This window comes from Phoenix dactylifera, unplaced genomic scaffold, assembly GCF_009389715.1.
Source record: "Phoenix dactylifera cultivar Barhee BC4 unplaced genomic scaffold, palm_55x_up_171113_PBpolish2nd_filt_p 000583F, whole genome shotgun sequence".
Classification (NCBI taxonomy): domain Eukaryota; kingdom Viridiplantae; phylum Streptophyta; class Magnoliopsida; order Arecales; family Arecaceae; genus Phoenix; species Phoenix dactylifera.
Genome location: NW_024067983.1, coordinates 9,200 through 23,097, shown reverse-complemented (window position 1 = coordinate 23,097; position 13,898 = coordinate 9,200). Strand labels below are relative to the sequence as shown.

The window sequence follows — 13,898 nt, the reverse complement described above, 5'->3', positions numbered from 1 at the left end:
GACAATGCATCTACCTTGCTAGACAGGTCCATAGAATGACTTATTTCATAAATGGTCCCTTTTCTTTGAGAACTCGGGGGTGCTTGACGAGAACAGGAAGCATGATGAAGGGAGTTTTCATTAAGATTTTCAAATAATTGCCATGCTTCATGCTCATTTTGAAGCATAAAAGTTTCCCCACATGCAGCATCGATCATCTGACGGTTTCGTTCAGTCAATCCGTCGTAGAAACATTGCACTAGCTGCCACTTAGGTATTTGATGATGAGAGCATTTACGGATTAGGTCCCGAAATCTCTCCCAAGTTTCATGAAATTCTTCTCCCTTGGTTTGGGAGAAGCTTGTAATGGCACGTCTAAACTGGTTCGTTCTTCCTATGGGAAAGTATTTTTTAAGAAATTCTTGTTGCATTTGATCCCAAGAACGAATCGAGTTGGCTTCTAAAGAATTCAGCCATTGTTTGGCTCTATCTTTAAGGGAGAAGGGGAATAATCTAAGTTTCAGAGCATCATCAGTGAAGTTCTGAATCTTGACAGTGGTGCAAATCTCAAAGAATTTATCTAGGTGTTTATATGGGTCTTCATTGGTGAGCCCATAAAAAGATGGGAGCATTTGGATCACACTAGACTTTATTTCATATTGTACAACTGCTACTTCAGGTAATCGAATGCAAGATGGGGAAGTGTAAATGGTGGGAGTAAAGTACTCCCTCAGGAGTTTGGGTTGCTCTTCAGCCATCTCAAGAGGTGGGGATGATTCTATTGTTCTGATTTCAGCTCGAATATTTCTAAGGGTCTGTTCTATTTCAGGGTCAAAAGGTAATAGGTCACGTACTCTAGAATGACTCCCTTGCATACACTAGTACTTGATCAATCAAGCATGCAATAAAAGAAAACACATAAATCCTTGTATTTGTCCTAAAATCACTAGACAGCTCCTAACTGGTTTGAAGAGGGCACCTAAGCCTCCAATCCGGTCTAATGAACCGAGTTGACCAGGTAAGCTTCCAGGTAAGTGGAGGGGTCACGATGCGTTCACAAAGGTTCCACTTAAAACCCACTTGCCTCGAACAGATGAACTGTCTCCCTTATAGGGACAAAGCTTGCCTAGACATCAACTAAGCCACAGAGCGAAATTGGTGCAACTTTCGGTGATCTTCGTCCTATTGAGCTCGAATGTCCTTAGGAGTTCTAATTGATTTTAATTAAAGTGACACTATGTGAGATTGAGTTCACCTAAGTTGGGCAAGAGTCCGGTGATGAAATCCGGCTCTTATCTTGTTGGGGTGATTGCCCTTACTAAGTGCAGATTAATTGGTGAATGTGTATCAGGCATGCATTCACAATTTTGCTGAAATTAAAATTAAACAATCACCACAAAATTTCAAGCTAATAATTAATTTAAATAAGAAAGATTTAGAGGTTACCAAAGGAAATTTTTCCAGCAATTTAAAATTTTTTGCAGGCAAACCTTTACAGCATTCCTTTTCCAGCTATTCTTTTTTTGATCATCCTAGATTTTTCCTTCGATTCCTGATCAAATAAGACTGAAAGAAAAATTAAAAAAAAATAGTAGAAGAGGAAAAGTAACAATAATAGAAAATAATTTTTTTATTTTATTTTAGATATATATATTTTTTTTGAAAGTTTTTTTTAATTAATTAATTTTTTAATTATAGAAAAAATAACTATGCTAGCAATCCTCGACAACGGTGCCAAAAATTGATTGGTTCTTTCAATTTTAAAAATAAACCACGCAATAGTACGTATCCTGTAGGATAGTGATTACGGATGTCGGTCTACAGGGGTTGAAGAATAAGTTATTTTTCTTTTTAAAAATAAATCAAGAAGAAGAATTTGCTAATTAACTAAATTAAACTATGAGTGCGAATTAGAATTTATCAGAATAAATGGATCTTGGGTTTGGAGTCCACCATATAGCATTGCATCAGGGTTTGTATTCTTTATTTTTTATCTTTTGGAGAGGCATGCAATATTGGCTACAAGCCTTTTCAAATAAAAGCATAAAGAGTTTTAAGAAAATCCATCTTCGGTATAGCAAGAAGTGTCTACCTAATTATGCTAACCTAGGGTGCAGTACACCTCATCTTCCTAGGCATGGATCATCTTAGACTACTTTAGCAAACATGAATAATAAATAGCATGCTCAAAGTTTAAACATCATAAAAGGATGTTTCATTGATAATAAGAATTTAAACCAAGCTCCAAAATAATAAAGAAAATAAGAACTACAATGCCCTGTAACATTGCTAGGGCTTCATCCAGCCCTAGACTAGACGTTTAGCCGAGCATGGCTTCCGGACGACCTCCCATCTTCAAATGAAAGCCTTCACCTCCCATTATTCACAATATATCACAAAATATTCTCTTTCCCCCCTCCTTTCTTTTTTTTAATTTCTTTCTCTTCCGAACAGAGGCTCCTCCTCTGTTCTTCAAACCGTGGCCTTCCCCCCCTCAAAATAGAGCTTCTCCTCCTTTTATAGCCTCACCAGCCCCCCTGTGCGCCGATTCAGCATGGGATGAAATCAGATCTTCCCCTGTTTTGGGCGTGGGGAGGGAAGGGAAGGAGCTGGACGCGCTGAATCTAGGATTTTGCTTGCTCGGAACGGTCGCTGGCTGTAACTGGATTGGAAGAAGCTGGGAGGAAATTTGGAAATGCTGATCACGAACGTGGTTGAATGCTGGGCGAGATCCGTGGATGCTGGGCTCATGCGGATGATTCTCCTTGCGAATCAGTGGGATGCTGGGAACGGCTGGCAAGTTGGTGTTTATGGCTAAGAGAGGGATCCCGAAAGATGCTGGGAGGAACTTACGGATCGGTTGGAACGCGGAGACTCATCCGTGGATGATAATCGGAAGAGGATTTGATGGCTGGGAGGTTTGGGATTTGGGACTTTTCTTGGAACAAATCCGGGTGAAGATGAGGACCGGTGAAGCGGAGGGGATCCCGGCTGGGATGCTGGGACGCGATGAACGGAGTGGGGAGAGGATGGATCCTAGAATCGGCTGAGAGGAAGATGATGCTTAACTCGCGGATTGTGGAGTGATTGATTATAACCCTATTTGATTTTGATGAGCTCAAAGCATTTGAGTATATCTTATGTTATACTAATGAATTCAATCTAGTGTTTCAGTCAAATATTTGTGAATTTATGTTTAAGTGTCTCTAGCTTTGGTTCAATACACTTTGGCTAAGTATGGAAATCAATTTGAACCAAAGTCTGAGTCTCGAGTCGACTCCGGAATAGTACGAGTCGACTCCAAGCGTATCAGAAGCACTGGCACAAGCTCGAGTCGACTCCGGCACATTACGAGTCGACTCCGACTGAGAACAGACAGACGGACAGAAAGATACATCTCAGAACCTGTCACCGAGTCGACTCCTGAAGAATTAGAGTCGACTCCGATGCTTGCCGAGTCGACTCCAACATAGTACGAGTCGACTCCATGGAGTAACAGACAGAAAGACAGAGAAGCCATTTTGGACTCTAAGAGCCGAGTCGACTCTCGAAGAACTCGAGTCGACTCCGACGGTTGGCAGGTCGACTCCTAAGGAAGCAAGAGTCGACTCTCAGAGAAATGCAAGGCTAAAAGTCAGAGAGCCAACTTCGGTGTCTGAGAGCCGAGTCGACTCCCGCAAAGTCTGAGTCGACTCCAAGGCAGTTCAACTCCAAAGACAGAAGACCGGTACTTCGGTGTCTGAGAGCCGAGTCGACTCCCGCAAAGTCCGAGTCGACTCCGAGGCAGTTCAACTCCAAAGACAGAAGATCGGTATTTCGTGTCTGAGAGCCGAGTCGACTCCCGCAAAGTCCGAGTCGACTCCGAGACAGATCAAGTTCAAAGACAGAAGACCTGTCTTTCAGGCTCTGAGAGCCGAGTCGACTCCAAGAAAATCCGAGTCGACTCGAGGAAGCAAAATCGAGAGGATGAGTTTTGAAACCCTGAAGATCGAGTCGTCTCCAGAAAGGAAAGTCATCTCCGGACAATTGGCGAGTCGACTCCAGGTTCAGCCGAGTCGACTCCAGAACGGGACGGCACTTTATTTCGAATTTTGAATAGTGGCCGAGTCGTCTCCAGTAAAGCATGAGTCGACTCCAACAACGCTCGAGTTGACTCTTGATCGAGCGAGTCGACTCCAATCCCAACGGACATTTTGTCAGGAGTTGTAGAATGTGCAGAACGGCCTTCAATCTGTGTCTAATGGCTATTTTTCTTTGGGAATGGCTTAAATAGCCTGAGTGAACAGTAATAGAGTAAGAAAGAGAGACTCCATTCAAAGCAAAAGGGATTTCCACCAACCAAAGGCTCTCTAGAGTAATTACAAGAAAAAGAAGGAAGAAGTGCATTGAAGTCTACTCTCCAACCATCTTCCTCACATTCAAGGCTCTCCTCCTGACAGCAAATCTTCAGCAAATTCAAGAGGAGTCAAAGAGTTTGAAAAGCCCCTTCCTCCACCTCCAAAATCTGTTTAAGGGCTTCTAACTCTTCCTTGCTTATATTGTTTAAATATGCTTTTTGAGAAGCTTCCTGTTTTACTTGTTTCAAACTATTTGTTTCTTACTTGATTCAATCAGGGGATTGAATCAAGGGTGTTAAGGTTTGTTGGTGAGCCAAGGTTAAAACCAACGGTGTAAGGGTTTGATTGTGATCCCGGAAAAATAATCGGGTGGTTCTAGTCGGTGAGCCTGTGAAAACCGACCGAGTTTGTTGTGATCTCGTAAAACAACAAGTTGGGTTGTGAACTTGTAAAACAACCGGCTGTCATCCGAGGGATTATAGTGAACTCCCAAGTGAGGCTTGGGGAGTGGACGTAGGAGCAAGAGTTAGCTCTGAACCACTATAAAATCGCTTGTGTTTGTGATTGTTTCATTGTCTCTTCCTTTCCCTTCATCCACTGCATATAGCAACTAATTAATCCACTTGCAATAAGTTTTAATTAGTTACTCACAAAGTTTTTTAATTGCAATAATTACTTTAAAACCCAATTCACCCCCCCCTCTTGGGTTGTCTTTTTGGGCAACAAGTGGTATCAGAGCCGGAACTCTTCTACTAAAAGAGTAAAAGATCAAAATGACAACCCCATTTGGATCTTCTCATATTGAGGGCCAGTCCACCCATAGACCTCCATTCTTCAATGGAACCGACTACTCATATTGGAAGGCTAGGATGAGAATATTTATCCAAGCACAAGACTATGAGATATGGACCACCATACTTAATGGACCATACATCCCATCAATTTTTGTAGAGGATGTTACTATACCCAAACTTGAAAAGGATTGGGATGACAATGATATAAGGAAGGCACAACTAAATGCCAAAGCAATGAATGTGCTTTATTGTGCTTTAGACCGAAATGAATTCAATAGAGTCTCGACTTGCAATTCTGCATAAGAGATATGGGATAGACTTGAAGTGACCCACGAGGGCACAAATCAAGTAAAAGAATCCAAAATAAATATACTAGTTCATAAGTATGAATTATTTAAGATGGATTCCAATGAAACTATCACTTGCATGTTTACTAGATTTACTGACATTGTCAATGGCCTAAAAAGCCTTGGCAAAAATTATACTAACAGTGACCTTGTCAGAAAAGTTCTTCGATGTTTGCCAAGGTCATGGGAGGCCAAGGTTACAGCAATCCAAGAAGCCAAGGACTTGAACAAGCTTCCACTTGAGGAGCTTCTTGGATCCCTAATGACGCACGAGCTCACAATGAAACAACACAGTGAAGAAGAATCCTCTCATAAGAAAAAGGTAATAGCTCTCAAATCTACTTCTTCTAACAAGGATTTATCTTGCAGTAGCAGCAGTGAAGAAGAAGATCATGAGGGAGATGATGATGAGGCTCTTCTCGTGCGTAAGTTCAGAAAATTCATCAACCGAAAGAAGTCCTTTCATCAGAGGAGAGGTCCCTCAAGTTCCTATTACAAGGATAAAGGTAAGGAAAGGAAAAATGAGGGAATCGGATGCTATGAATGTAAGAAGCCGGAACATTTCAGAGCGGACTGTCCTTTGCTCAAGAAGGCCAGCAAGTACAAGAAAAAGAAAGTCCTCGTCTCCACCCTATCGGATTCCGATTCATCATCATCATCATCGGATGAGGAACAAGAGGATAAGGCCAACCTCTATTTTATGGCAAACGAAAATGAGGTAACATCTGAAACGCATTTAGATTTTACCTTTGATGAATTGTATGATGCGTTTAATGAATTAATGGATGAATATAAAATAATAAATCTTAAAAATAAAGAGCTAAAACTAACCAATCAATCTCACCTCCATAAATACGATAAATTAGTTAAGGATAAGGATTTTATCATTAAAGAAAATTTAGAACTTAAAAAAAGCAAGCAAATGTCAATTCAAAAAACGAATACCTTAATTAAAGATAACGAAAAACTAACCAAGAAAATTTCTGAACTTAAAAAGGATAAACAAACTATTAGAGATAATTTCACAAAAGACTTAAACGCACTAAAAACAGAAAAACAAAAGTTGGCACAAGAACTTGAAAAATACAAACCTTTTGTAGAAAAGTTTACATATAGTTCTGAAAAATTAGAAATGATACTTAATAGTCAACGAGCTTGTTAGATGTATGCCCTAGAAGCCAACTTGGCTGACACATTGTTGATTCTAGGGACATAATTTTGTACTTGACTATTTATTATTGAATAAATAAAAGGCATCTTTTCATTCATATTGTTTATGTGTCTATGAATCGTCCAAGAAATTAATAAGATGATGATACATATTCTCAAGAGTTGAGAATTTGAGCCATGTATCATTGGTGATTAATTTCTAAATGCTCCTGATCAATGGATCATCACGAGGACGGTGATCGATCCGATCAGTGCACAGATCACTTTCTTCTGGATGGACGAGACTTGAGTCCACAGTGTAGGGACACTGAAGTGATAGTGCAGGTGCTTGTTAGAGAACAAGGGTACTGAGCGTGACCAAGACAAGAAGTCACTTGGATGTCTATCCACTCGTCAGTGACTTGCTTGATGTCGCAGTAGTGTGACTGGTCCTTTGACCTGCGGTGCTTCGGCTACTCACAGTGAGGTTATTGTAGTTTGACTGCACACATACATGGTCTCTAGCCATATGGGTCCATGCAGTGTAGATTGGCTGCAGTAGGTTCACTGTAGGAGTAGGGTATGCACCAATAAGGAATCTATCGACCTTGATAGGAGAGGAGTGATCCTATGTGATTTGTTAGACTGAGTTCTAAGACCTTGGCCAGGGCAGTAATATAAAGTGGAAAAAGAGTTTTCCACCATCGAACTCAAGTCAATAAATCTTGATATATGACAGACGATGGGGTTTGACGAGTTGTCCATGACCTCCGTCCTGTAGGGATCCACGATAGTAGGACTGTATCACACGTTAACTGCACCTAGAGGTTCATCTTTCTATTCTACTGGGTAGCCACTACATGCTGCTAGGTGTCACTGGTGGATGGTGGGACTCATAGGGATTATCTTGATGATCGATAAACCCTAATGAGTTGAGTTGGAATCGTTCCAACCCATTGAAAGGAGTTTTCAATGATATTGAGATAGAGATCACAATATATCTCACTACCAGTCAGAGTAGAACCTATGGGGTCACACACACTAGAAGTATTGATCGATCCGATGGTTGAAATCGTGATTAGGAATCACAAGTAATCAATTTGATTGATAAGAAGTTGAAGAAGGAAAGGGAATTAATTAATTGGACTTGAAACAAGAATCCTACTTTGGGTAGGATTCCTAGAGTCCTAATTGGATTAGGACTGGGAATCCTAGTTGGAGTAGGACTAGGATTCCTACTTGGAATAGGATTCCTACAATCCTAATGAGATTAGGAACTTTGAATTAAAATTGGATTCCTACTTGGAGTAGGATTCCTAGAAATCCTAATTGGATTAGGACTTCGAATTCAAATAAAGTCCTAATTGGATTAGGACTAAAATTAAACAAATCCTAATTGGATTAGGATTCCTTAAGTCTAAATTAATTATTAATCTAATGAATCAACATGACTCCTAATTGGATTAGGATTGAAGAGTTCAATTAAGTCATGATTCATTCAAGTCCTAATTGGATTAGGACTAGCGTAGATTGAACCCAAATTTGGCTAATCCTAATTAGATTAGGATTAAACCATGAGAGAGGCACCTAATCCTTTTTGGAAGAGGATTGGGTTAACCAAGTAAGAGGGGCATCAGCCCCTCTTCACTTAGTTGGTGCGACATGAAGAGAGAAAGGGGGCCGGCGCCCCCTCTTGGAAAGTAGTCAAGGGCTCCTAACTTGTAGGAGCCCTTCATCCTTATTAAAGGAGGACTAGGGCCGGCGCCCTAGATGGACCTTTCTCCTCTTCATCACGTGGCCACCCCCTCTCCATCTCTCCTTGGTTCAGCCGCCATCAGCAAAGGGAAAAGAAGAGGAGGCGTCTCCCTCCTCTTGGTCTTCTTCCTTGGCTCCAACGCATGGAAAAAGAAGAAGGTTGCAGGGGCTTTTGATCTTCTTCCCATCTTCATCCTTCTTCTTCCTCCTCTCAAGCACAATCAAGGGTTGATTGAAAGAGAGGAGATCAGCCATCAAAAGCTATCTCTGCAAGGGAGCTAGCACCCCGGTGAGATAGAGAGCTTGGATCGGATCCTGCTTCGTGTGGATACCCGTAGAGGCCGGACGTTTGAACGGCTTCAAGCGAACCCTCTTCCAAAATCACGAATTCAGATTTGCGGTGATCATCTACCCGCGCAAGGTGAAGATTTGATCTTCCTAATAGTTTTAAAAGTTTTAATTCTTACCTAATTACGAAAGGTCTAGAAACAACGTTCATGCGATGAACGTCGAACCCGTGCATGCCTCTTCCGCTGCCATCTGATTTTTGTTTTGAAATATCAGCGGCATGTGCGGGTTCCCAACAGTGGTATCAGAGCCTAGGCTTCGTAGATTAAGGTAAGAATTAAATATCTAAAGGCATAATAGATCTGAAAATTGAATGATCATGCATGCTGAAAAATTCTGCATGCAGATTTTTCAGGGGTGCTGATTTTTTGCATGCTGATTTTTATGTGATAAAAAGATGATTCTAAATGCATTGTTAATGGGATTACAAAGTTTAGAATCATGATTAGCATGATCAGCGACCTATGTCATGATACAATCAGTTAGTTTTCAGATCTGAAAATTATAATTGTTGCATACGGTGATGATCATAGGATTCAAACCCTTTTGGTATCAAATGTAATGACCTGCGATGTGATCTGCGATGTCATGTAATTTTTCAGATGCTTGCATACATCTTGTTTGATGTTTTGAGAGGCCTGCGTGCCTCCTAAAAGGAGATGTAAATTATTTTTATTTTTATTTTACATCTGGTTGTATTTCTGTGATGTGATGTACATCAACGATCAAGTTGAAGCAAAGGCATGAGATGAAAGGTGTTCTGAGCGATTGATGGCGATGGGATCAAGAGTTGATCAAGGATCGAATCAAGGTGGCTTGGAACCAATTCAAGAGTTGAAGACCACTTGATCGATTGATGTGCATGTGCTTGTAATACAACCTAATTAGAATCCATGATCATCACCTAGTTAAAGTTTAGCTTTAATTTGATGCTGCGATTATAACTGCCTGTAATGCGCCGTTTGCATGTGATGTGAATGAGAGTCGGGTAGATAGGTTTACATGTGATGTAGCAAACCCAATTGAGACCTAAATCAAAACCTCCTCAATCTAGTCGAGAGTGAACCGACATGAGCAAGTCATATTAGATTAATTGATCTAATTGGTGTCTAGGAAAGCATGAAAGGTGGTTACTTAATTAGGACCTTACTCTCTGAGTAAGGGGAGCCTCCCACCTGCTTACCTGGCCAATTGTTCGATTACCTCTTATGAAGGGCTCAAGTTGCAAACACTAAGACCTGATTAACCAATATTAAGTCAATAGGTCTTCCACTGTAGTAGAGCTGCTAAGGCCTTTCTGATGTTGATTTGTCTCGGCTGGACACAGTGGTCAAGTTGCATCGGGGGGCTGGACCTCTCTATAGACATGAGATGTTGTAGGGTAAAGGTGGGGTTGGGCACCAATAACTGTTAAGTGAGGACCCAATGACGACTTTATTCCTACGGTTATACGGTGGGTCTGACTTAACTAAGAAATGGGACCAATAACTGTTAGGTGAGGTCTTCATGGCTTAGAGACCAAGTTACACTGCAACATGCTTGAGAAGCATTGTACAAGAGTTGTACACTCATCCATCTATGTGTCACCAATAACTGTTAGGTGAGGTGGCATGTAAATTGGTGGGACCGCAGTACCCACTAGAAACCCTAGTCGTGTGGGATTTCCGTTTCCCTACCAGGGGAGTGTGAGGGATTCGAGAAAATAGTGGGAGTTACATTTGTTCTAAAAGACCTTAGAACAGATTAGGATCAAGTACAAAAGTCTAACTAGAATCTTTACTCTCTGAAGATACAATGTCAGCTTCAAACCCTTTGACCCGTATTCTTGAGACCAACCGACTGACCGGAACCAATTACAAAGACTGGCTTAGAAATCTCAAAATAGTTTTGGACTGTGAGAAGATAGGCTACATACTCGATTCAGATATCCCCACACTACCAGCACGTCCTACTGATGTTCAGCGTGAAATGCATAAAAAGTGGTTGGATGATGACATTAGAGTAAAATGCTATATGATGGCATCCATGTCTAATGAACTCCAATGCCAGCATGAAAATATAAAGACTGCTAGGACATACTGGCACACCTGCAAGAGTTGTATGGTGAGCAGAGTCGCACAGCTCGTTTTGAAGTGTCCAAGAGGCTTTTCAAAGCGAAGATGCGCGAAGGGCAGTCTGTCCATGATCATGGTTTGACCATGATCAAGGACCTAGAGGAGCTTGAGAAGCTCGGTATGGACATGCACAAGGAATTGCAAGTGGATTTGATCCTACAGTCACTTCCTGATTCATTTGGTCAGTTTATAGTAAACTACCACATGAATAAGATTGAATGCACTAAGACTGAACTAATCAACATGTTGGTAACTGCTGAGGGAGCCTTGAAAGGTTCAAGGGGCAATGTCCTTGCTGCTGAGTTGACTTCTGGTTCCAAGAGAAAGTCTACTTGGAAGAAAAAGAAGCCTGCAAAGAAGCAGAAGAAAGACAAGAAGCCAAAGAAGGAAGTTCAAAAGAAAAAGGCTAACGACAAAGGAAAATGTTTCCACTGCAATGTCGAAGGCCACTGGAAGAGAAACTGTCCTTCATACCTCGAGAGCCTGAAGAACAAGAAAGGTGACACACCTTCAGAAGGTATAGACTTGCTCATAATTGAAACTAATCTAACGATTTCTTCTACTTCTAGTTGGGTTATAGATTCTGGTTCTAGTGCTCATCTGTGCACTACCATGCAGGGTCTAAAGGAAAGTAGAAGGCTAGCGGAAGGTGCGGTAACCCTTCGGGTTGGCAACGGGGCAAAAGTTGCTGCTGTGGCTGTGGGCACCTACCATCTGCGACTACCGTCTGGATTTAGTTTAATACTTAGAGACTGTTATTATGTACCTGTTGCTAGCAGAAATTTGATTTCTGTTTCATGTCTAGCACAGGAAGGTCATGTTTTTACATTTGACAAAGACTGCTGTTCTATTTATTTGAGAAATAAAATAGTCGCACGTGGTTTCATGATTGACAGTCTCTATCATTTACATATGGATGTATCTGTGAATGTTACCGAGCAAGATATGAGTGCCAAAGGATCCAAAAGATCCAGAGATGAGATAAACCAAAGATATTTGTGGCACCTCAGACTTGGCCATATTGGAGAGGATAGGATGAACAAAATGGATAAAGATGGGCTTCTCGGCTCATTGACTTCCGAGTCATATCCAGTTTGCGAGTCCTGTCTTCAAGGAAAAATGGCTAAACTGCCCTTTGTAGGACATGGGGAGAGGACCACTGAAATACTTACCCTAATACATACAGATGTATGTGGCCCATTCGATGTGCTAGCCAGGGGACGTTATTCTTACTTCATTACCTTTACCGATGATTATTCACGGTATGGGTATGTGTATCTTATGAGACACAAGTCTGAATTCTTTGAAAAGTTCAAAGAGTTCAAGAATGAAGTAGAAAAATAAACTGGAAAACCTCTTAAGGCTCTTCGATCAGATCGAGGAGGAGAATACCTTAGTGGGGAATTCCGGGACTATCTCAAAGAAAACGGCATAGTCTCACAATGGACACCTCCGGGTACACCTCAACTCAACGGGGTGTCAGAGAGGAGGAATCGGACCCTGTTGGACATGGTCAGGTCCATGATGAGCTTCACTGATTTACCTATGTTCCTTTGGGGAGATGCCTTACTCACAGCGATTTATTTATTGAATAGAGTTCCCTCTAAATCCGTTCCTACCACACCGTATGAGATATGGCATGGTAAGAAACCAAGTCTGGGTCATCTCAAGATTTGGGGATGTCCGGCCCATGTCAAGAGACTACAGGAGGACAAGTTAGAGGCTAGGACCATAAGTGCTCGTTTTATAGGATATCCTAAAGAGTCATTAGGATACAATTTTTACGTCTCAGAGGATCACAATGTGTTTGTGAGCCGTCATGCCATCTTCTTGGAAAATCAGTTTATCCTTGATAGAGGCAGTGGGAGGAAAATTGAGCTTGAAGAGAAAGTCTCTGAAAAGCAACGAGTCATGGATCCTATAGAACCCATTTATAAAGAGCCAGTACACGATGTCCCTCGACCACCTCGTAGATCTAGTAGGGTCTCCCATCCTCCCGATAGATACTTAGGTATACTTGAAGAGGATACCAAGGAAATGTTCCTAGTGGGAGATAGGGATCATACACAAGATCCCAAAACCTACGACGAGGCGATATCTGATATCGATTCCGAGAAATGGCTGGAAGCTATGAAGTCAGAGTTAGACTCCATGCATTCCAACCAAGTCTGGACCTTAGTAGATCCACCAGAAGGTATTGTACCTATTGGATGCAAATGGATCTACAAGAGGAAGATAGGTTCGGATGGAGAGGTAGAGACCTATAAGGCAAGACTTGTGGCAAAAGGGTATAGTCAGCGCAAGGCATTGACTATCAGGAGATCTTTTCACCTGTAGCCATGCTAAAATCCATCCGAATATTGCTTGCCATTGCAGCATTTCATGATTATGAAATCTGGCAGATGGATGTGAAAACTGCTTTTCTGAATGGATATCTTGATGAAGATATCTATATGGAACAGCCTTTGGGTTTCACTTCCAGTGATGGAGATCACAAGGTCTGCAAGCTGCAAAGGTCCATCTATGGACTAAAGCAAGCATCTCGGAGTTGGAACACTCGTTTCGATGACGTAATCAAAACGTTTGATTTCATCAAAAACGAAGAGGAACCATGTGTTTACAAAAAGGTTAGTGGGAGTGCTGTCGTTTTTCTCGTACTGTACGTAGATGACATTCTCCTGATTGGGAATGATATTCCTATGCTAACCTCGGTCAAGGTCTGGTTGTCAAAAGAATTCTCCATGAAAGACCTTGGGGAAGCATCCTATATTTTGGGAATAAAGGTCTATAGAGATAGATCTAAAAGGATGCTTGGCCTTTCACAGAAGATGTACATAGAGGAGGTGCTGAAGAGGTTCAGCATGGAAAACTCCAAGAGGGGTCTATTACCCCTAAGGCATGGAATTCATCTCTCCAAGAAGATGTGCCCCAACACATCTGAAGAGATTCAACGCATGAGCAAGATTCCTTATGCATCGGCAATAGGAAGCCTCATGTATGCCATGCTATGTACACGACCTGATATAGCTCTTGCTGTGAGTGTCACAAGCAGATATCAGTCGGATCCAGGCAATA

General features: G+C 41.5%; 1 non-coding gene across 1 annotated transcript; it reads left to right on the top strand.

Annotated features, from left to right (window-relative positions):
• The first annotated feature begins 255 nt into the window (after positions 1–255).
• LOC120106624 lies at positions 256–361 on the top strand. Its single transcript, XR_005508724.1, has one exon. It is a non-coding gene; the product is annotated as a small nucleolar RNA R71 (small nucleolar RNA).
• The last annotated feature ends 13,537 nt before the right edge of the window (positions 362–13,898 follow it).